The sequence below is a fragment of the Miscanthus floridulus genome, chromosome 13 (assembly GCF_019320115.1).
Source record: "Miscanthus floridulus cultivar M001 chromosome 13, ASM1932011v1, whole genome shotgun sequence".
Classification (NCBI taxonomy): Eukaryota; Viridiplantae; Streptophyta; class Magnoliopsida; order Poales; family Poaceae; genus Miscanthus; species Miscanthus floridulus.
This window is the reverse complement of record NC_089592.1, coordinates 83,579,229-83,603,929: the sequence shown is the minus strand read 5'-3', so window position 1 is coordinate 83,603,929 and position 24,701 is coordinate 83,579,229. Positions and strand designations below refer to the sequence as shown.

General features: G+C 42.7%; 1 pseudogene; it reads right to left on the bottom strand.

Moving 5' to 3' along the window:
- Positions 1-1,935: 1,935 nt before the first annotated feature.
- Positions 1,936-23,861, bottom strand: LOC136500181 (BTB/POZ and MATH domain-containing protein 1-like; annotated as a pseudogene).
- Between the last annotated feature and the right edge of the window lie 840 nt (positions 23,862-24,701).

Sequence of the window (24,701 nt, the reverse complement as noted above, 5' to 3'; positions counted from 1 at the left end):
AGCTTCAATGAACAGTGCTGCTACAGTATAGGAGAGAGAAAAATGGCTTCATGAACAGTACCAGTGTCGATGGAAGCCGGAGCCGTCGGAGCCGAAACAAACGAGTCCAAACTGAGAACGCGCACAAGTCCTGGAGCCCGACCGCAGCAAGGAGCAGGCGTTGATCACGCTCGATCTCGTCGTCGCTGTTGAGATCCCCACACACGGCGCCGCCAGGGGAGGCACTGGTTGCGGGGGCAGCGCCAGCGGCTCGTCGTCGTCTGTGGGATCCGGTGACTGCGGCGGGGGCGGCGTCGGTACAGACGCTCAAGTGCTCGCGCCTCGTGTGGATGCTACAGCTACGCAAGTGCTTCGTCCATGCCATGACACACCTCCGCATCACCGACGCGGCACCCACGGCCTCTCCGACGCAGTGGGGGTACTCGGGCGTGTTGGGTGCGCGCCCCTTCGACGCGTGTGGGCCGTGGAGCCGGCGCGGCTGCACTGCAGCGCGGGGCGAGGACGGTGCGTTCTTGTGCCCCGGCTTCGACGCCCGGGCGCACGGCGCCGGCTGGTGCCAGGTGCGTGTCTGGCTGTGCGAGTTCTGCGAGCACGGCCCCGCCGCCATCACCTGCCACGCCGACGCCGCCTGCGACGCTGACATCCACTCGGCTAACCCGCTTGCGCTCCGCCACGTGCGCCTCCCCGTCGCGCCATGTTAGACTTGTATATGTTAGATTTGGTAATATCAGGATATGTTAGACTTGGTTATATTTGTCTGGAAAAATTTTATGTCTCACGTCATATTTATTCACAGTTATGATTTTCCCTTCTCACTCTGTATTTAGGGCCTGTTTGGCATAGCTCATAATAGCTTCATGAGCTGTTGTGAGCTGTTTTTTTTTTGTCAAACACTTATTTCCAAAACAGCTTTATGGGTGAAGCTGTTTTTCTCCTCCTCTCACAAAGATATAAGTTGGGAGGAAGCTGAAAAAGTAGCTTATCTCAGTTTCATCTTCCATACTATAGTCATTCCATTTATTGTTCAATCATGTGAAGCTGTTTTGCCAAACGCTTGTTCCAAAATAACTCAGCTTCAACAAAAAAAAAAAGTTGCTCATGAAGCTATTTTGCAAAAAAAACAGCTTATATGGTGAAGCTTAGCTGTACCAAACGGGGCCTTAATCAGTCAATGCTTTTTAAGTGGGACAAGTTAAAATGGGTTGTATTTATTTAAGATGTTCTTGTCCACATAAAGTTTGGAATTTTTTTGAAGCATATTTTTATTTATAAGACTTTTTATGAAAACAAAGACAAGTTTTTGGAACAAGAATCAGCCAAAATAAGTTTTGACATATTTCATTCAGTGGCACGCATAGAAACTGAATTTTGCTGCACTCCATTGGGAACGAAGGGTATAAACATCTTTGTACACTAGACATAACTTTTGTTTGACCTGCTATTTGATGGTAGTGGCGCTCACAGAACGTACATTTTTTTTATGGTATTCATATCCCAATCAATTTTTCAGTGGCTTGCCTAGCGAATTATTTAGTGGCACATACGGATTTCTCTCTTATTTCTTTGAAGGAGGTCGCTCAAGAAGATCAGTTAATGTCTCTTATATCTCTTTTTGCATGAGTGCTTATCAATTTATCAGGCTGCTCAGCTGCACTTTTTCAGATATCTACTTTACTCTACGGTATTTGCAGCATACGTGGATGCACAGCGCTGCAAATAGTGCAGCCGAGCAGGCTGTATAATTTTCTGTGTCACGAAGCATTGAAATTAAATTAAGTAGATATATATACTTCATATGCACTTCACATAAATAATGGCGATGACAGAAAGTCAGAATTCGAGCACTCCTTTGGCAGCACAATATAACATAGAGATAGATGTTTGCAGTTTGCCAGTTTGCTCATGAATCATCATCATTCATCTATGCATATAGCCCTATACTAGCCTTGCTCTGATCTCCTCGATTACTGACGGGAAGCCCTGCATGAGGCGCAAGTATCCCTCCGTCAACACCGTGCTTGAAGTTCTTCTCCACCACAAAGAAATCGATCTTCAGCTCCGGGCAGTTGTGCGTCTCCGCGCAGCCCAACATCTCTGCCACGGCCTCCGCCGACACACTCTCCCATAACTTCTGCGCACACATGAGCTTCAGCCTGTCCAGCTGGTACATGTCCGCCGCCGCAAGCATATGCTTGAGCAAGTCCGTGAGCGTGGCCGAAGAGCCCTGGAGATCTTTGATGAGCTCTCTGTCCGTGGGCAGTGCGTCGGTGTACAGAAACGCAGCAGGATTCGAAAAGCCGCCGGCTCGACGCCGTGCAGCGTGATGCGGTCCATCTTGGCGTCCGCCATGGAACCCAAGAGCTGCGCCTTGAACACCGGCGAGCGGGCGGCGAGGATGGCCCGGTGCGCGCGGAACGTCTCGCTGCCGATGGAGAAGGAGACGTCCGAGCCGCTGCCGCCGCCGTCGGTGGAGTGCAGCAGAGGTGGCCGAGATGGTGCCCCAAGTCTGAGGGTGGCACATGTATACGGTCGTTGCCGTTGAGATCTATGATTTCGCATACGAATGTCACGCAGCCATCGACGACGTAGCAACCGAACTCGAGGTCGCTTCGCTTCATTAACTGATGCCACCCTATCCATGTGAAATCGCTGCCAGTAGATATATACCTCGCTTGAAGATTTTGTATGGGCCAATGACGGTGCCCCGTCTCTTCCTACCAAAAAGGCATGAAAGCCCGTGTTCACGACGTTTTTGGATTTGGTAAATGCCACGATGGAGATGTCGTCGCCATTGTTGGTCGTCGCATGGGGGTAGCAAGCTACACTTATGGTCCACCAGGTGCATCCTCCGGTGATTATTGTTACAAATATCTTTCAACAGGTGATCTCAACCACCTCGTTAGGGTCTTCTTGTACGTGGGAAGTTCCCCCGCAAGACCACATGCAAACCGAAAAATCCCCATAGCGATGGGACGTGCGTCGTGGTAACTTGACGGGAGAGTTTCCTCCCCGTAACCTCTCCCTCACATTGTGTATAAATATCACCTATGATCAATAGAATAAATAACTGGTTCATTTGCCATTCCTCTTCGCCTTTTCTTCCCAGGCGGCAGCTCCTCCTGGTGGATGGCTTATCTTGCATTTTTCATTCTCTGCAGTTTTTATTACTCTCATAGAACTTTATTTACTGCTTTATTACATCAGTTTAGTTAGTCTAATTACTCACTGTTTTAGACACCTGATGTAGCCTTGCATTGTAAATATTTCCCCTTTACCGTGCATTGTAAATATAAATTCCGTACATGTTCAATGTGTTTTGCTCATTACAATTCCCTATAATATGTACTATGCAAAATGTTATGGTTGATTTTCTCTCACTCCTTTGGAACTTGATTCACTCGGTGTGACCTTTGTTTATTATCAAATTGACAAACACAAGGTAGTACCATATACTACAGTGGGATTTACTCCTCAAAGTGCTCTTCCAATTTGACTATCAACATACAAGGAATGCATCTTGATGTGAAACAATTAATTAAATTAAACAAGATCTACACCTTCATGGTGACTTCCTTAGTTCCACAAGTAGAGAAAAATCCCTTTATCTAATTCAAGTTTACCTTGATTCTTCGCATTTCACAATTAATTATTACAACCATGCCTTTGATTTTTAATTAAGTCTATGGCAACACACATGTAGGAACAATGGCCAGCCGAGAGTTTGAGGCACTCGCTCTCGATGGACACAACTTCCCTACATGGGCGAAGATCTCAAAGTGAGTTTGTCGTTGCGCGGAATGTATCAGGCAATCGAAGCTCCCCAACAGGGTGTAGCTCCATTGGCTGTACATCTGAAGGACAATGCCTTATTTATCATAAGGAACCACATCCATCCAGATCTCAAAGCTGAGTATTAGATGGAGGAGGACCCACGTGCTCTTTGGCTTGCTCTACAACAACGGTATGAACAGCAGAAGGCAGTCCTCCTACTAGAGGCTACCCATGAGTGGAACCACCTCCGCATACAAGATTTGAAAACTGTTGGAGAGTTCAACCATGCTGTGCATAAACTCAGTGCCAAACTGAAGTTTTGTGAAAAGGAACCTAGTGATGCGGAGAAAATTGAGAAGACACTGTCTACCATGCTTCCCGCACACATGATCCTTCAACAAGAATATTGTTAGAGGGGTTTCACTATTTATTCTGAGCTGATTTAAACAATGCTTTAGGCAGAAAGACACAATGAGCTCCTAATTTGAAATTCCAATCAAGGCCCTGTTGGCGCCAAGCCTTTGCCAGAGGTACATGCAACCACTTAGAAGAAAACACAAAAGAGTACTACTAATAATAGCAATCTCTCGTGGCACGCAAGAGACACCGTAAGCCTCGCGGTGCTAAGGGAAAGGACAATTCTAAGTCGAACAAAGACAAGTCTAACACTTGTGCAAAGTGTGGTTGCTACAACCACCTAACTCAGAAATGTCGCACCCCAAAGCACTTAGTGGATTTGTACTTGAATTCTGTGGGACGTCGACGCTCCAACCAAGGATGCTCCAACCAAGGTGGACAACAGTCTGAAGCACACTTCGATGCACTGGCAGCCCTAGGGTGCTCTAACTTTGCCCCAGCGGATCCAAGCAACACCAAGGCTCCTCCTCCACCCGGTGGCAACACAGACGACGTAGACAACATGATCATCAAATACACTTCTGAAGATCTGTTTGGAGACTGCGCTTATTAGGCTCCTAGTCTTTTGAGATTCCTAATTTTCATTATGACCAATGCGTTGTAATAGTTATTGTCCTTTGTTTTATGTCATCTCGCACATTTGATATTTCCTTGTATTAAGCACATTCAATATCTATATGTGATGTAAATATTCTATATTTATTTGTTGAGAATTTCATTTTAGTTCTCTATTTATATATAGATTGTACGGGAGTCAACCCGATGGAGGAGGAAATGTGCCTAGTGGACAGTGGTACTACTAACTCTATACTCAAGGAAATCAAATATTTCTAAACACTTATAAAGAATAAAGGAAATGTTTTAACAATCGCTGGACGCGATGCTGTAATAGTAGACTCTGGACGGGCCACTATTATGCTCCCTATGGGTACATCGATAACAATCAAGGATGCACTCTTGTATCCCGATTCAACTCGGACACTATTGAGTGATGGGGACGGGGTTCCTGATCTTCCGTCAGGTTCAAGTTAACTATCGATTTTGGCGAAAAGCGACACACCGATTCGGCTTCAGATCAAAAGACCCGAACCCTACAACCTTAGCACCATGTCTTCTCTGGTTATCAACCGTGTCACAATCCGATTGATCTCGCCAAGAAGGCTAATCCCTACTGCGAATCGAAGAACACAAGCAAGAACAAGATAAAATGCAACTCAATTGAAGTGACAATTTACAAATGTATGATTAAGATCTCAACGTGGGGTTTTACAAACCGATAACGGCGACTGTTCAAAGATAGATTAATCTACAGCAAAACCCCCAAACCCTAACGTAGGAGGCGGCTACTGAATATATAGACTAAGGGGCATGCAAGCACTCTTATTCACATCCCTAAGGAGCCCCGCCTTGTTACAAGGCCCAAACGGCCTAAAAGACGGCGACGCAGCGCCTTGATAGATTTTGGGTGTCAACTTGTTTCGACGATCCCTGTTGATCAAAAATGATTTTTGATGCGTGACCACTTCCATTGGTTGCCTTATCAAATTATCTTTCCAACTATATGTGGATCGTAAAAAACGGAGTCCGTATGCGACTTTGGCGTCCATTTTACTACACGCTGCTCCTGCAACCCGAGATGGACTCGAACTTCACTTGGATTGGGCCTCCCACTTGGCTTGGATGCCCTTGCTTGCCTCCTAAGGTGGTGGCCAAGGGGGAGGACGTCCAAGGGCTTCCTTTATGTGTTCTCCATCTCCTTGGGGCATGCTCCAACTTGGGCTAGGGTCCCAAGGGCTCCAATAAAGCATTGTTGTGTCACCGATGAACTGGAAGTTTAACTTTGATGGACTTACACTTTGAGACATATTTGTACCTACAAGCAAATAATGACATGGACATGTGGAACCAAGTGAATTGTACCAAAAATTAGTATGCAAATGTAGGAACGAGCTCACCTTATAATCAATGGTCATATCTGATGGTGTCATATCCTCATCATCCTCCCCTTCTCGACAACAAATCATCCTCAGTTTGAGCTTTGTTGGAGGGCAGGTTGTAGGTAGTAGCTAGCATTGCTCCTCTTATTGAAATTTAACATGTTTCTTTATAATAAAACTTGGGAATCTCGACATGACATGATTATATCTATTGCAGCCCTCTAATTGATCATATTGTTGCACAATAAAAGGAGATTTCAGATTTGAACAAATATAAACTCGGTGTACCATATACTCCCCATTACAATTATATTTGCTAATAAAGTGATATGTGCATCTAGACAACCATGGCAATTCGGTGCATAAAAATTTATCCCTCAAACTACTTAGGGCACACAGAGTATCAAACTCAATATAACTCAAAGTATTTAAAGAAGACAATAATTTTAGTTCATCTCTTTTAGTAGCAATTGGAAGCAAATGTTTATTTTTAACACAAGTATTTGGTTCTAGAACAAAAGCATCATGCTCATTGACTAGTTGTGGCATAGGTATAAGAAAAGCATTGTCACACAACTCTTCTTTATCACTAGCATTATTAGAACAATTATTTTGTGACAAAGGCAATTCAAATTTAGTGTGCACTAAATGTTGCTCTATTATAGCATCAGTGGTGGATAAATTTAACACATCATCACTAATTTCAACAATATTAGATTTTATAGCAAACATAAAAGAACCTTTCAATTCAGATACTTGCTTATTTTCATATTTAACATCTAATTCTTTCTTTTCATTAGCAGCTCCATCTCCATTATTTTGTACAATTTTAGTATGGTTTAAAGTTTTACCAGACTCCAAAGTGGGTGTGGGAGGTGATGGCGGTGGTGAAGATGCTATTGCAGGGGCGGAAGCAGCCACTCATCTTCTTATCGCTGTCTCAGATTTAACATCTAATTCTTTCTTTCCATTAGCAGCTCCATCTCCATTAGTTTGTACAACTTTAGCATGGTTTAAAGTTTTACCAGACTCCAAAGTGGGTGTGGGAGGTGATGGTGGTGGTGAAGATGTTGTTGCAGGGGCGGAAGCGGCCACTCACCTTCTTATCGTTGTCTCGACCTTCGTAAATGCTTGCTCCACCATTACAAAAACCTAGTTGAGGTTGTTGTCAATATTGGTCCGGTTCCTTTGCTGACAACCCTGCAATTATTTTTCTGCTAGCATAGCAAGCTAGAACAAACAGGTGATAGTACAAATTTTTTTATGATAAACAATATCCTGTATTTCATGCCTCAAACCACCATAAAAGCGAACAATTTTATCTTCCATGTCCTCTACTATTCCACAACATATTATGCACTTTTGAAACTCTTCATAATATTCTTAGACAGACATATCTCCCTGCTCTAAATGCTGCAATTTCTTGTGTAAATTACGTTTATAAGAAGGAGGAATAAATCTGTCACGCATTGCTTCTTTTAGTATATCCCATGAATGAGGCTGTAAATGCATATTGCCTAGTTCTCGCCATCAGAATTAAGCAAAATCTTTAAATTCACTAGTGACGTGTTTAACTCTATATATCTTAGGAACTAGGTGTAAATTAAACTCTTGTTCTACAGCCATCTCCCAATCAAAATATTTTTCATAATCATCAAATCCAGAATAGGATGGTATGGTCAATTTACCTCTCATACATTGATGATTATGGTCTATATGTGATGGCAAATTGTTCTTTATTTGGCCCATCCTTGCCACCATCTGCTCCGTGATTTCCTACAATTCACTCTTAACATAAACTCGTTGTTTGATATTGTTAGGAATCAAAATAAAAGCCCTATCAAGTATTTATGGGTTAGTGGAATCACACTCTCACATTTATTACCAAGCTCTTACAAGTGTTCTTACCAAAGCAAGACAGTGGACGGTACAACCGGCGGCTGATTCATGATATACCTGTGAGGATGTGGCACCAAGATTGTAAGATCTTTTTCTATACCGATCTAAAGTATATGTAGAGCTTGGGAGGCACAATATGGTAGCAAGGAATAGCAATAATTTAATTTAGAAATTGCAAGATTGAAAAGTAGTCTCAAGCTAGTCTATGTCGTCGGCCTAAACTCGTCATGGATCTAGTTCAAGCAAGCAACAAAACAACTCAGAACAAGGACTCAATGGATGTAAGCACTTCTGAATTCTTTTTTTTTCACTTTTTTCCTTTCCTTCTTTCTTTTTTTTGTTGGTGCGGCCCTTTCTTTCTTTTTCTTGTTTTAGCACCCCTTTGCCTTTTGAACTTTGTTTTTATCTTTTTTTTAGAAAGTGCCGCAAAATTAATTCTCAACCTGGTAACTGTGGAGACGTACTTGCTGTAAAGAATCCCTAGCTATGCTCATTATAAATTGCCTCCTCGGTTCTTTAATCGAAGTACTAGAAAATTGGAGCCTTGGACGTTGTGGTAATTGAATGCAGGACTCTTACCAAGTGCTAGTTTCAAAGATTAAACAATAATATGCATATATGAAGCTTTGGCTAACAGGACGAACTGAGGCTGTGTTTAGTTCACGAAATAAAAATTTTTGGATGTCACATCGGATGTTTCGGAGATGTCGAAAGGGGTTTTCGGATACTAATAAAAAAACTAATTACATAGCTCGGCTGAAAACTACGAGACGAATTTATTAAGCCTAATTAATCCATCATTAGCGCATGTTAGTTACTGTAGCACTTATGGCTAATCATGGACTAATTAGTCTTAAAACATTCGTCTCGCGATTTCCAACAAAACTGTATAGTTGGTTTTTTCGTCTATATTTAATACTCCATGCATGTATCGCAAGATTCGATGTGATAGTTTGGGATGAAAATTTTTAGGAACTAAACCAGGCCTGACTAAAAAATGACTAGCAGTACACAGCTAAGACTCAACAACTCTGCTTCTTGTCGGACTTGGTAAACTTCCTTTTTTTCAAACAAAGAACAGAGCCAACACCGACAACAGAGATAGCAAAGCCGAAGCTCTATTCCACGGTAGCACTAAATTTGTTTGCCCAAAATTATGTTGACCAGCAAAAACAAAACATGAACTAGAAAAATAGGACACAAACAAGATCTAGACACAGTGAACACGATGACACACGAGGGACGACTGTTCAATAAAGCAAGCTGAAATTAAAAATATTGCAATGGCATAACAGGTGCTGGGACTAGGGAAAAACAATGACGAACGAAAATATTTTTGTGGGGCAATTTTCTGGATTTATAGGACGAAGGCAAAACCAACTAAACTGGGGTAAATAAGAACTTGACGGTATACCTGAGGCTCTGATACCACTTGATAGGGGCGGGGTTCCCAATCTTACGTCAGATTCAAGTTAACTATCGATTTTGGCGGAAAGCGACATACCGATCCGGCTTCAGATCAAAAGACCCGAACCCTACAACCTTATCACCATGTCTCCTCTGGTTATCAACCGTGTCACAATCCAGTTGACCTCGCCAAGAAGGCTAATTCCTGCTACGAATCAAAGAACACAAGCAATAATAAGATAAAATGCAACTCAATTGAAGTGATAATTTACAGATGTATGATTAAGATCTCAATGTGGGGTTCACAAATCGATAACTACGACTGTTCAAAGACAGATTAATCTAAAGCAAAACCCTCAAACCCTAACATAGGCGGCGACTACTGAATATATAGCCTAAGGGGCGTGCAAGCACTCTTATTCACGTCCCTAAGGAGCCCTAGCTTGTTACAAGGCCCAAACGGCCCAAAAGACGGCGACGCAGTGCCTTGATAGATGCTGGATGTTAACTTGTTTCAACGATTCCTATTGATTGGAAAGGAATTTTGATGTGCGACCGCTTCCATTGGTTGCCTTATCAAATTATCGTTCCAACTATATGTGGATCATCGAAAATGGAGTATGTATGTGACTTTGGCATCTGTTTTACTACACACTGCTCCTGGAGCCCGAGATAAACTCGAACTTGACTTGGATTGGGCCTTCAACTTGGTTTGGACGCCCTTGCTTTCCTCCTAAGGTGGTGGCCAAGGGAGAGGACGTCCAAGGGCTTCCTTTATGTATTCTCCATCTCCTTGGGGCATGCTCCAACTTGGGCCAGGGTCCCAAGGGTGAATAACAAGCCCATGATGACGACGTAGCTCTCGGCAGAAATAGCGACAACATGTCTTGATGATTTGGTGGCCTTGCCGATGTGATATTGAGATGGGACCAGATCTATTTGAAAGCTTATCAAACAAGCTTTCGATCAAGTGTTCATTGACCATAATTGCACTCTGGATGGATGAGTTATGACCTTTCCAATAAAGCATTGTTGGGTCGCCGATGAACTGAAAGTTCAACTTTGATGGACTTGCAATTTGAGACACATTTGTACCTATAAGCAAATAATTACATGGACATGTGGAACCAAGTGAATTGTACTAAAAATCAGTATGCAAATGTAGGAACGAGCTCATCTTATAATCAATGGTCATATCTGATGGTGTCATGTCCTCATCATCCTCCCCTTCTTGACAACAAATCGTCCTCAGTTTGAGCTTTGTTGGAGAGTAGGTTGTAGGTAGTAGCCAACATTGCTTCCCTTATTGAAATTTAACCTATTTCTTTATAACAAAACTTGGGAATATCGACATGACATGATTATATCTATTGCAGCCCTCTGATTGATGTCATGTCCTCATCATTGAGTTATAGAGATATCTAGAAAAATGGGTTCCATATTGAAACTCGTGATGAAAATAATGAGGAGTAATGGATATGGCAATGGAGACACTTGAAAAAGTTCCCCCACTTTCGTCTGAATTGTACTATACGTATATTAAACCCGTACAACATATTGCATACAAAGTAATTTTCCAGAATGTCAATGCATTCCAAACTTGGCATGATCGCCTTGGTCACCCTGGCATAGGGACGATGAGGAAAATTATAAGCAATTATGTTTGTCACACTCTAAGTGATGCCAAATTTCCCCAATCTTTGGATTTTACGTGCACCGCATGTGCCACTGGTAAATTAATTTTGAGGCCCTCTTACCTCAAAATTCGAGCCGAACCGCTCAAGTTCCTTGAACGCATTCAAGGAGACATATGTGGTCTCATTCAACCTTTGTCTAGACCATTGAAAGGTCCTTATTTGGTTTTGATAATTGAGTGACAACCTAGGTGCACTAATTGTGTTTGATGTGAGATACATAGGAAATTAGTCTATAGGTACATGCGTGTGAGCAACAAATGTTATGGTGGTGAAAATGGCTCGGAGATGTTGCAAAGCTCACACATGTGATGAAGGAGCTCATTGTATATGAGACATGACATGGAGTCATGTGACTAAGGTGGAGAAGATCAAGACAAGGTTTGGCTTGATGGACCAGTTGCTAGCGTGAAGGGCAAGTTGGAGGCTTTGGAGCGATGGACCGTGTGGTGGTGAAGCTTGAGCAAAGACTTGGCACCGATGGACCGATGCAATGGTGAAGAGCAAGTGAGATCAAGATTGATGAACCAATAAGGTCACATGATGATTTGAAGTGGATCATATCATTGTTGATCATGTTGGTGCATGTGTTGCATCGACATTGGAGGAGATGGAATGGAATGCGCAAAGCAAAGGTATAATCTATAGGACATTTCATTTCACTAGTCATAGGTGTGTAGAGAAGTTTATGACCAGATTTAGGATAGATGGCCATACTATTAAGAAGGGCAAACTTGTTTGCATATCAGTCATCTAGTGCCACTTGAGCGATCTAACTTTGCGATGTTGCTAGGATCGAGTGGCATGGTAAGTTGAGTGACTAATCCTTTGAAAAATATTTGTAAAAATGCTAACACACTTGCACTTGGTGGTGTACACTTGGTGGTGTTGGCATATTTGCAAAGGAGAACAAGTTGGAGTTGTGGTGGATCAACTTAGAGAAGAGAAAAAGGTTTTTCGGTGTACTCCGAACTATAGGATGGTCCTTAGATTGCAATGCTGTTTTGATCCATTGTGATTTGCAACAAGTATGCATGTGGGATGTGTAGACCTCTGAGTAAGCTTTCCAAAATGTCTAAGATCATCGAAATCGGAGTTCGGAGCTAAGAGTTATAGTTGTTTTAGCGTTGAAAGGTCTGTGACCAGACTCTGCAACCTGTGCATCCGGTCAGCACCTGCGAGTCCGATCACAGAGTCTGGTCAGTATTTTTAACATGTCCAGGAGCAATCGGACGCACGGAGAGTCCGATCAATGATGACCTGATGCGTCAGATCATCAAAAGAGATCTCTAGAACCTCTCTAGAAGTGACCGGACGCTAATAGAGTCGAGTCCGGTCATAGGATAAAGGTGAGTCCGGTCAGTTGTGCAGAAATGCGTTGGTAACTAGACTCGGCCTCGGTGCGTCCGGTCATTGGACCTAGGAGCGTCCGGTCAAGAGTATGCACGCGTGGGAGCTAGCCGTTGAAGCCCTACAGTCGGCTTCGAAAGAAGGGGACACGCGGCGTCATCCTAGCGACCGAACTCTGTGACCTGCGTGTCCGGTCGTTATGACCTGCGAGTCCGATCAGTTCAAAAAGTGTCTAGTGAAGGGGTACAATGGCTCTATTTTCTTGGGGGCTATAAAGTCAAGCATTGGTCGGCCTTGGGCTGGTGGCTGAGCACTCTTGAGCCTTGGTGGCTTGTGTAGGTGTGCTTGGGAGCCCTCTAACTCACTTGAGCTTGATAGTGTTCATCCGATCGAGTGAGTGAGCGATTCTAGTGTGATTGCATCGTGAGGTTGCATCAAGTTGCAAGCCGGTGGTGCTTGTTACTCTTGGAGGTTACCACCTTGTAGATGGCTTAGTGGTGGTCTCCGTTGAAGCACACAAAGAAGATTATGCGGTGCTCCAGAGAAGTGATTGTGAGGGGGATTGTGCTCACCCCATGGGAGCCGCGAAGAGCAACTCTAGTAGAGCGAGACGCGAAGGGCAACAAGTGGTCCGGCCGGGTCAAGTGCTAGAGCTTGTGGTCAGCACTCCGCGTGGAAGAGTGTGACTTGTGGGTCACCACTAGGAAGAGGACCGATGGCAACCTTAGAGCTTGTCTCAATGGGGCTAGCGTATTGGCAAGCACGTAAACCTCAGGATAAAAATCATTGTGTCATCCTTGTATCCCCATTGGTTTTCATCCTCGTTACACAAGCTTGTATTTACTTCATTTACAGTGTGCTTGTGTAGTTGCTCTTGTAATAGTTAACTTGTATAGTTTGCTAGTTATCTTTTTACTTGTGTAGCATAGAAGTAGCTCCCTTGCGTGACTAATTCGGTTTGACTAACCTTGTTAGTCACATTGCTTAGTTTGTGTAGCTAAGAAATTTGCGCTCTATAATTTGGCTTGTGTAGCCTTATTATTGAGCATTGCTAGTGAGCTTAGGTGGCTTTGTGCATTTGCTTACTAGCATGTGTAGGAGCTCTCTTATTGCTTGAAGTACTAGTAGCATAGGTTTGTGTGACCTTGCTTCTAGAATTGGTTAGGTGAGCTCTAACTAGCCCAGCATATTTGTTGCCTAATTTGGATCTCTATAAGGTGCTTGTGAACTTCAATAGAGAGGTGTAGTCTTGGCTAGTCCGATTATTTTAATTTCACATTTGTTTTGGTTAGCCGACACGATTAAATTTAGAAAGGACTATTAACCCCCCTCTAGTCCACCATCTCGACCCTACAACCGTTCAGGTACTTCATGGTTCTAATAGACGCATCCACATGATGGTCTCATGTGTGCCTTCTTTCCACATGGAACCACACTATCAAACTTAAAGTGCAACATCCTAAACATCAAATCCAGTCAATTCGAATGGATAATGCCACTAAATTTTCTCTCGTGCCTTCAATGATTATTGCATGACCTTAGGAATTCAAGTTCAGCACTCGGTCCCATATGTCCATACTCAAAACGGGTTGGTCGAATCTCTCATCAAGAGAATTAAAATTATTGCAAGACCATTACTATAGAATTGCAATCTACCAACCTCATGTTGGGGTCATGCAGTCTTACACGCTGCGACTTGATTCAATTGCGTCCAACTACATACGATGCAACCTCGCCATTGCAACTAGTACCTAGAAATCCCCCAAGCATTTCTCATCTACGAAAGTTCAGTTGCGCTACATATGTACCGATCTCGCCACCGTAGCATGCAACTATGGGCCCTCATAGGAAATTAGGGATCTATGTGGGATATCAATCTCTGTCGATCATAAAATACCTGGAGCCCACCATAGGGGACCTATTCACGGCCTGGTACACTGATTGTATCTTCAATGAAGATCATTTCCCGGTATTAGGGGGAGAATTCAACAACCACAAATAATGCCACGAAATCAACTGGGATTCCACAGACATCTCAAACTATGATCCATGTACTTCAGAGACTGAACTCCAAGTTCAGAAAATCATTAATTTGCAACACATTGCAAATAATACGCTAGATGCATTTACTAATTATAGGGGTGTCACAAAATCCTATAATCCTATGAGAAATACGCCAGAAAGAGTAGAGGTACCAAATAAAACTACTCAACTCCCAAGTAAGAGGGGGAGAAGTATGGCTATTTCCATGGATGCAGCTTCTAGCAAGCAAAGGAAAAAGAAGAACAAATCATCCAACCCAGTAAATGCAACTCAACCCCAAGTTGAGGAACACCCTGTGGAGGTTCAACCTTCATATCCCACATCAACATTGCACTCAATTACTAATGTTGGGACATTGGAATGCCCTGATTCAACCATTTTGGGAAATGATGATGCTTCAGAAAGGCTACATGAAATTTCCATCAATTATTTCGAGTCTAGAGAATCATATGACCGAAAGACTGCAATTGTCGATATTTATTTCTCCTCAATGATTGTTGAACTCCTCTAGAATGATCTAGATCCTAAGACCATGGTAGAGTGCAAAAAGCGCTCGGACTGGAATCAATGGAAGGATGCAATCCAAGCAGAAATATCCTCGCTCTCTAAAAGGAAGGTATTCTCTCAAGCAATACCTACACCTCCAAGAGTCTTCCCTGTGGGACTCAAATGGGTTTTCATCTGGAAATGGAATGAGAACAATGAGGTGGTGAGATACAAAGCGAGGCTTGTAGCACAAGGGTTCACGCAGAGACCCAGCATTGATTTTAATGAGACATATTCTCCAGTTATGAGTGGAATAACATTCCAATATCTTATATCTCTGGCTGTACAAAATCGTCTATCTATGTAGTTGATGGACGTAGTGACTGCATATCTTTATGGGTCACTTGATTCGGACATATATATGAAGGTTTCTGATGGAATCTCTATACCGAATCAAAACGCAAGTCGCAACATGTATTGTGTAAAGTTTCAAAAGTCACTCTATGGCTTAAAGCAGTCGGGAAGGATGTGGTAGAACCGACTTAGTGAATACCTTCTGCAGAAGGGATACACTAACAATGATGATTGTCCATGTGTCTTCATCAAAAAGTCCCAAATGGGATTTTGCATTATATCTATGTATGTTGATGATTTAAATATTATTGGCAACAAACAAGATATTGATGAGGCATGCAATCATCTTAAGACGGAGTTCAAGTTGAAGGATTTGGGTCACACCAAATTTTGCTTAGGCCTACAGCTTGAGCACCTTCTGATTGGAATTTTTGTGCATCAATCTGCCTATATCCAGAAAGTATTGGAGAAACTCAATATGGACAAATCATATCCCTCCCAAACCCCGATTATTGTTCGGTCTTTAGAAATGGAGACCGACCAATTTAGACCATAGGATGAGGGGGAGGGAATTCTGGGACCTCATGTTCCATATCTTAGTGCCATTGGAGCAATAATCATTATATGCTATATCTTTCTCCTTATTTTTCCACTGGGTTTTAAGGAGTTTTTAATGGCATATCTACCTGTATTCTTCCTCGTTTTTATCCTGCAGGAGTTTTTGGAGGAACAATACCATTCATTGATCTCAAGGACGGATTCGATCAAGGGGGGAGTGTTACAAATATCTTTCAACGGGTGATCTCAACTGCCTCCTTAGGATTCCTCTCCGTCAAACTCCTACCGCACAGTCTTCTCGTATGTGGGAAGTTCCCCCGCATGACCGCATGCAAACGGGAAACTCCCCACAGCCACGAGACATGCGTTGTCGTGACTTGACGGGAGAGTTTCCTCCCCGTAACCTCTCCCTCACACTATGTATAAATATCACCTATGATCAATGGAATAAATAACTGGTTCATTTGCCATTCCCCTTGTCTCTGTTTACTTTACTCGCAATTCTACTCTCAACAATTATGTCTTTGCCGATGACGGGCAGGTTCTTGGTGCCTAAGTAATCGAGTTTGAACTTGAACTCAATGTAACTGGTGTCCATCATCATATTTGGCACGAGATGTGAGGGGCTGTTATACTTTTGGTATATGTGAACGGTTATATATACTAGCAAATAAACACGTGTGACACGCACGTGTTTTTGGAAACTATTTGAAATGCAATGGAAATGCTAATTGAATTATCAATATACAATAAAGGTAGATGGCAAGTGCTTGATCTATTTGATCGGGTCATGTAGAACAAGGTTCAAATTGTTTGTTTGTTAGGATGCCTACGTTGCATATATCGCTGCACTTTGATTTGACACCTTTTTAAATGGCTCACCCCTATATTATTCTATTTCCATACTTCTGTGGATCCATCCTCATATAGTTGGAGAATCCCCATCCTTGTATGGTTGGATAACCCGTCATAGTCTCACTTGTGGTACCGAAGGATCAAGGAGGTCAGAGAAGAGAGCACTTATCTTGGAGTGAGCTTACTACTTTTATGTTTTCAGCAGTTATCCTTTCCATACTTGGCTAGTATTAATTTATTTAGCATGTCCATCTAAACATAACTGTTTTTTGCTCCATAAACAGCGTAACTTTTTTCCTTTTTGGCCTCATAAGGGGCAGTTCGGGGGGGGGGGGGGGGGGGGGGGGAGCAGCTCGGGAGGGGTGCGCCGGCGGCCTAGGCGGGGGCCGCACCGGCGAGCAGCCCGTTGCTACCGCGAGCGGGGGTGCACGGCTCGGGCGGGGCAACGCCGCGAGCAGCTCGTGAGGGAGCGGCGGCGAGCGTCTCGTTGCTGCCCGAGCGAGGGCGCATCGTATGGAGCGGGCTGAGCGATGTGGGGCAAGCGGTTAAGGATAAGCAACGAGCGAGTGGAGGAGAGCGAGCCACGTCCAGAGGTAAAGTGAAGGGTCGGACGCCCGACATATATCATTACCGACAAAACATTGACTCGATATGTTTTTTTTTGGGTACCCAGTGAAATAGACAAAATTTCGTATTACTAAAATTTGTTTGCGAAAGCTATGTTGTATCCGTCTATTTCAACACTGAATTTTTAAAAGCCACCAAGCTGGGGAAAAAACTAAATCAATCTTATTCTTGTTTTAGTTACATAGTATAACAAGCCGACAAATCTTTGAGATTGACAAAATTACCATAGGCTCGACGGAAACATCGTCTACCGTTGAAATCACAATGTCGTTAAATCATACAATATTCGCTTCCACGGGGAGTCGAATTGAACTCAAGACCTAAGATGCAACCAAGGCTCTTCTAACTATTATGCTACATGCCCTTTCGTAAACTAAACCAATCTCGATGAATTAGACTGCTTTTAATAAGGTTTATTTTGACAGGGATCCAGATTCTCGTATAAACGTTCCGGATCCAGATTCTTCAAAAAAAATGTTTCTTGCAAAAAAACAAATTCACTTATTGGAACCGTTTGGTTGACTTAACTGATTCGGATTCCATGTGTTATCCATCCGTCAGCAGGCCCCACTCCATCTTCCTCGCACACCTATAGTCCGTAACAGGGAGGCGTTCCCTCGCACCTGCGCCGCCGGGGAGGAGCTCCCTCGTCCGCGCTCGCACCCCCGCAGCTAGGGAGGAGCTCCCTCGCCTGCGCGTCCACACGAGGGAGGAGCTCCCTCGTAGCTTCACCCGTGCCACCAGGAGTCCCATGTGCAAGGAGGAGTCTGTGGGACGTCGCTCGAGGACGACCTCCTGAGTTGGAAAGGAGGAGGAAGACTGAGTAGACGGAAGGCGAAACAGAACTGGTGAAACCAAGCAATCGCGGTTTCGTGTTCCTACGAAGGAAGTGCAAAACGGTTCCAATCCGATTCTTAGCTTTAGTATCCCGTTTGGAACCATTTCTCTTGATTCTCCCTAGAAACCGAAACGTTTCTCTAAACCAAATGGCACCTAAGAAGAAAATACTCCATCGTTTCAAAATGTTATGCGGATTTTGTAAAAAAATAATATTTTACAAACTTTGACCGGACATTATTCAAATTATATATAAGTTAAGGATATAAAACTTGCATTAAGCGACTTTGTATTCGATGGGCCTCTATGAAATAATATTGATTATATAGTACATAACAATATTATAAGAAATTAAGAATAAAAATATATATTGTATAACTTTTTCTGATTAAATATGGTTGTTATTTTAGTACAGATGGAGTATATAATAGTAAACACCTAAACTCACCTCAACAAGGATTTGTTGTTCCCAAATGGCATCGACATACATCAATAATTAGGCCTTGTTCGCTTGTCTTATAATCCGTACTTGTCATCTTGTTTTTTCACAACAAATCAGCTGGAACAATGTTTTGGCTTTTTTTCAGCGAAGGAACGAGGCCTTAATCTCAACCAACTAAGCTTGGCTTAGCTTCCTATTCCAAAGTTAAAAGTCAATGCTCTAAGCATACGCAGTTCTAAGGACATGCCCAACCTACTAGATGGTTTCTATGTTTACTAATCAGGGTGTTAACTAAGAAAAATGATGATGTGGCATTAGAACTAAAGAAGAGATAGGATAAAGTGTTTTCATAAATAAGGAACTATGGGCTTATTTGGGACTGCTCCAACTCTGTTCCATAAACTCTATTGTGGAGCAGCTCTACAAAAAACCTACAAATTCGGGAGCACTTATGTGCTCTCAACTCTATCTTTTTTCTTGAAGCAGAGTTTGCGGAGCTACACCTATTTTGCAAACAAAACGTCAAATGGAGCTAAAAAACGTGGAGCAGAAGAGTTCCAAACAAGCCCTAGATCTACGAGAGAACCAAGATATATGAAGAGAAGTGATGGGTAGATGATGGAGAGAGAAGACATATGACTAAATAAAAAAATACTATTGAAAAAACTATACCTTGAAATTATACTATATATGTAGTATCTATATGATTTGCATGTATAGAAATTACCTCATAATTCTGGATGGAGACTACTCTAAGGAAGTTTCTTATATACTCTGAAGAAATATTGCATAAGAAATTAATAGACAACTGAAGCCCACGAAGGAGGAATATTGCACAAAACAAGAAACGGCCCATGTACAAAGCACGCACGCAAAAAGGTCAAGAAGACCGGGGATGAAGTAGGCCAACTCGCAAGAATCATGTAGCCGCATCTAATTTTTTTAACACTTTTTTTAAACTAATTTTAAATCTAACACCGTTTTATTTTTTTTTTCCCAAAACTAACACTTTTGGCCACGCCTATTTCCCTGGCGCAGCGAAACGTCTGTGCCGCTCCATGCATGATGACGCAGTGAGAGGGATGACGTGACGACGACCGGGGCACTGACCGGTGATGTGGCAGAGTCTGCCGCGCCACCGATCTTGGCGCGGCAGTGACGCGCTCTGATCGGTGGCGTGGCAGAGTTGGCTAAAGGCCCACGGCTCAGTCCCGCCTACCTGCCGCGCTCTGATCGGTGGCGTGGCAGAGTTGGCTAAAGGCCCACGGCTCAGTCCCACCTGCCTACCGTGCCTGGCCGCCTGTCCGCCGCGCCTTCGCGCCCACCGCGTCTGCCCATCGCCCCACCTGCCCGCCACTCCCAAGTGCTGTCGGCGCCCGGCCCTCTGTTTTCGCCTCTGTCCCTCCCTCCCCTTCTATTCCCTGGCCGTCTTCCTCCCTCCTCGGCCTCGTTCAAGGTAATGACCCACTTTTTATTTTTGTTTGAATGGTGGATTGAAATATTATGAATGGGAGTTAAGATTAGGAGAAAAATTATGTTTGGGAACTATGGGCTATGGTTTGGAGGAAGATATTAGTTTGATTTTGTCGATGTTAAGGTTAATTATTTAGTTAGTAGTATGTTTACCATGTATATTTTTGTTGCTATAAGTGTTGGTTATATTATTTGAGTTGCAATACAAATGATTATATTTTACACTAATTTGCGTTGTTTTGAATAATGTTTAATTTGAACCGTTTTATTAGATGGAAGACATATTTCGGGAGCAGTTGTCGTAAAAATGGTGTCGTCCTAGAGAATTGTATCCCTACGATTCTAGCAAAGATGCCCCGTCCCTCCTGACCTCCCTGTCCCTAACTATGATTGTGGTTGTTCGGCCAACGTGTTTCAGTCAAGACATCCGAACACAGGGCTCGTTGCTTCTACCCATGCAATCGTTTTAATGTAAGTAATTGTTTCCGTATATTTTTTTCTTGATTTGTATTACTAGGTTACTAATATTTTGTTGGAATTTTGTTGTGTAGGCCCATGAGAGATGTTTTTTCTCTTAGTGGATCGACGGTGCAGACAAGTTTGACCCCACGTACCTCCTTTTCGACGATTGGTGGAGAGGACGACATACACGAGAGCACTTCGAGCGGTGGGTTCCACCTCCCCCTAACCCCCCTCCAATGATGACTAAGGAGAAGCACTTAGCTATAGTTAGACGACTCAAGGAACCTCCTCTGTGCGATTGCGGAGATCGAGCTATGATAAACCATAAGAGTACGTTGGAGTTTGTGTGTCCAAACAAGCATGAAGTAAGTGCAAAGTGTATGTGTTGAAATGTTGAGCTATATGTGTTCATGTACTAAAGTCGCCTTATTTAGGTGTTTTCAATGGCGAAGTGTCATTTCAAGGAGTAGCTGTATGGTCCTAAGAACCAACGGCCGAAAGAACCGCCAAAGGTTAAGGAAAAGAAGAAAGAAAGGGTAATTTACAAAGCACCTCATGATGTAGACTAGGCCCGATCTTCCAAAAGGTATGATAGCGTCGATTGGTGGAGACTCGACGTTCACGATCTAGGCTTCGAACCAAAACTGATTCGGACCCCCACAACTGTTACACCACTGCTCTGTTGGTTATCAACCACGCGAACGCGATTGACCTCGCCAAGAAGGCTTTCCTGCAAGCGAATCGAGAACACAAGCAAGAACGGGATGAACGCAATTTGAAATTGCAAATAAATATGAGGCTTATGATAACGAGGAGTTCAAGTCTTTATTCAAAAGGACTAATCGCCACAGGCGAACAAGATCAAGAACTGGAATCCTAATTCACAGCAAGCGGCCTTGGCGGCGACAGTTGCAGCAAAACAACGTCTGTTTCACGAGGAAATCAAGAACTAAATAAAACCCAAACCCTAAAGAGAGCGACGGCTGGTATTTATAGAGTCTTGGATGTTACCCCCCCTGGACGCGCCCCCTAGTGAGCCCAAACATGATACACGGTCCAACAGACCAAAAGACGGTGTCGTAGCATCCTAATAGATTCTGGACGCTGACTTGTTTTGATGATTCCCATTGATTCCGAAGGGCTTTTGATGTAAGACCAATTGGGTTGGATTCCTTATTTAATTAGCTTTCCGTCCATATGTGGATCATCAAAAATGGAGTCCAGATGCGTCCTAGGTGACCAGTTTAAGGCAGACTGGTCCTGAAATCCGAGATGGGCTCGAACTTCAGTTGGACTGGGCTTCCACCATAAAAAGATGAATTGGACGCCCATGTTGGACCTCCTCTTTTCCTTGGCTTGTATGCGATGAAGTAGTGATGTCCTCATCATCCTTCCTTTCTTGAATTGAAGTCGTCCTCGACTGAAGTAGATTATCTCCTCCATTGGATGACAACAACGATGGTTCCGGAAGAAGACGTTCATCTTGGCGCCCCATCCTTCGCAAAGGCGGCTGCCATGGTGGCTTCCCTATTGGGAATTCATCCTCCTTTTCCTGCAAAAGGTTAGTACCAACAAGAGACATAGCATTAGGAATAGGACCAAGTGGATATATAGATGATGTACAAGTTAGAGCATAACATTGTTCATCATGAACAGCAAGAACATATTTTAGAGCAAATAAAACTTCTTTCATGTTACTTAAAGGTTCATTTAATGGTTTGCTAGAGTCGTTATCAAGGCATTTCTTTTTCTTTTTAGCAAGTTCCTTTTCATATTGCACAATTTCAGCAGGTGTTAAAGGAAGTAAAGCAATGGTCTTTCCTTTAAACATAAAAGTATATCTATTTTGCCTACCATGGTTTACAACATTATTATCATATTGTCAAGGACGACCTAACAAAAGTGAACAAGCTTGCATAGGCATGACATCAAAATCAGTATAATCATGGTATGACCCGATAAAAAATTGCACACAAGCAGATTGTGTTACCTTTGCCTTACCACTATTGTTGAACCGCTGAATATGGTACGAATGTGGAAGAGCACGTGTAGATAAACTAAGAGTCTTGACAAGCTCAGAACTTACCAAGTTATTGCTGCTCCCTCCATCAATTATAGTACGAACACTGAAATTATTGACAATGAGGAACATTTAAAACAAATTATGGCGTTGTAGCTTGTCTACTGGCTTAACTTGTGTACTTAAAACACGCTGAACAAGGATTAATTTATAGTCTGCAGTGCATGCCACACTATCAATTACCTTATCATGATCGTCAGCACTATCCGCAAATTTATCTGCATAAAGATCAGTTGCAAGTGCAAATTCATTCTCTTCATCACTAGCACTAGCATACCCGCCATCATCAGTAGCAATATATGCGCATTTGCTGGGGAATTCTTTAGCAATATGTCATATGCCCTTGTAGTGGTGGCACACAACTTTAGAAGAGCTGCTAGAGGAAGGCGTAGCAGATCTACTAGAAGGAGGTGTGATAGGAGAACTCTTCTTTACAGGCGCTGGTGGTGTCTGCACATTAGAAAATTTACTCACCTCGGTTGGACGTGAAGGAATGGATGGAGTCGCAGATGGAGTTGTGGATCGCCTAGGTTGTCGTCCCTGTACTTCCCTTTCAGCTTTAATAGCATAATGATATAATTAGAAAAATCTAGTCCATTCTTTATAGTCAAGAACATCCTGTATTTCATGATGCAAACCTCCAAAAAATCTAGAACGCTTATCCGTATCATCCTCTTGTATGTTACTACGTGCTAGACCAATTAAAAGCTCATGATAATATTTCTCAATAGTTTTACTACCTTAATTTAAACATTGCAGTTTTAATCGTAGATAACGCTGATAGTATAGAGGAGGAAATCTCGATTTCATTCGTCGTTTAAGTATAGTCCAGGTTTGAGGTATTTGAACATCAGCATTAGCATTATTGTAAATATCATTCCACCAGAAAAGAGCAAAACTAGTAAACTCACTAGTAGCAAGTCTAACTCTATATTCTTTAGGTACTTGATGGGAGCTAAATTTTTTATCTACAGCCATCTCCCAATCTAAATATGCTTCAGGATCAGCAGAACCAGAAAAAGGAGGTATCTTAAACTTGGTTTTAGAGAAAGAATCATTATTACCTTGGTTGTTACCTCCCATACCACGTCGGTTAAAGTCCAACCGATTACGGTTACGTGTATCCTCAGCACGTCGTTGAGCTTCGGCTTCAGCCTCCACATTGCCATCGTCCTCCTTAGAGAGATCATCATCATCATCTTCAGGACGTGGTTCAGGATGTCGTTGTTCAACATCTTCAATCCTCTTGGCCAAATTGGTGATTTGTTGAAGGATCTCATTGAACTTGTCATCAAGAACGGTACGAAGCTCATTCTTAGAAACACAGTCATTGAAATCTATAGGTGCGTCCTCGTTTCCTTAGCCGCTGCCTCGAGCTTTTCCTAACATGGTTAGTAGAAAGGAAAAGACAACATAAATAGTATTATCCCTACCAACTACTTAGGTTGTGGACAAGAAAAGATAAGACACTCAACTCTCAAGCGTCTTACCATAGTCTTAAAAGTGTTCTTACCAAAGCAACAGACGGTGCAATCGATCGGTGACTGTGATATCGTTGTAGCTTGAGTGTAACAGTTGCAAGACGAACCTGTACTTGGTTAAAAGAAAGTGGAGCTTAGACAGGCACAATATAGTAGCAAGGAATACCAAAATTCGCAACTGAATAGCAAAGCTGAATAAGTATCACAAGTATTTGTCTTAGTTGCTGGCCTACTCACGTTCTAAGTACCAGATGTATCAAGTGATGTGAACAGCAAAAATATGATTAGGAACAAGTTAGAAATCAGCACACGTAAACACAGCTCAAATGGCGCTTTCTATGTGCTCCTCTAGATATTGTTCCTCTTTTGTTCCTTTTTTTTTACTTTTTAGGCTGTCGTTGTTTTTTTGAGAAATTTTGACTTTTTCATTTAATTTTTTTGATATTTTTTTCACTTAGGAGCACAAAAGAAGTAACCACAGAAAATATGAGCTTAAACAAGAGAAAGACGTGGCCTATGGAATTTCCA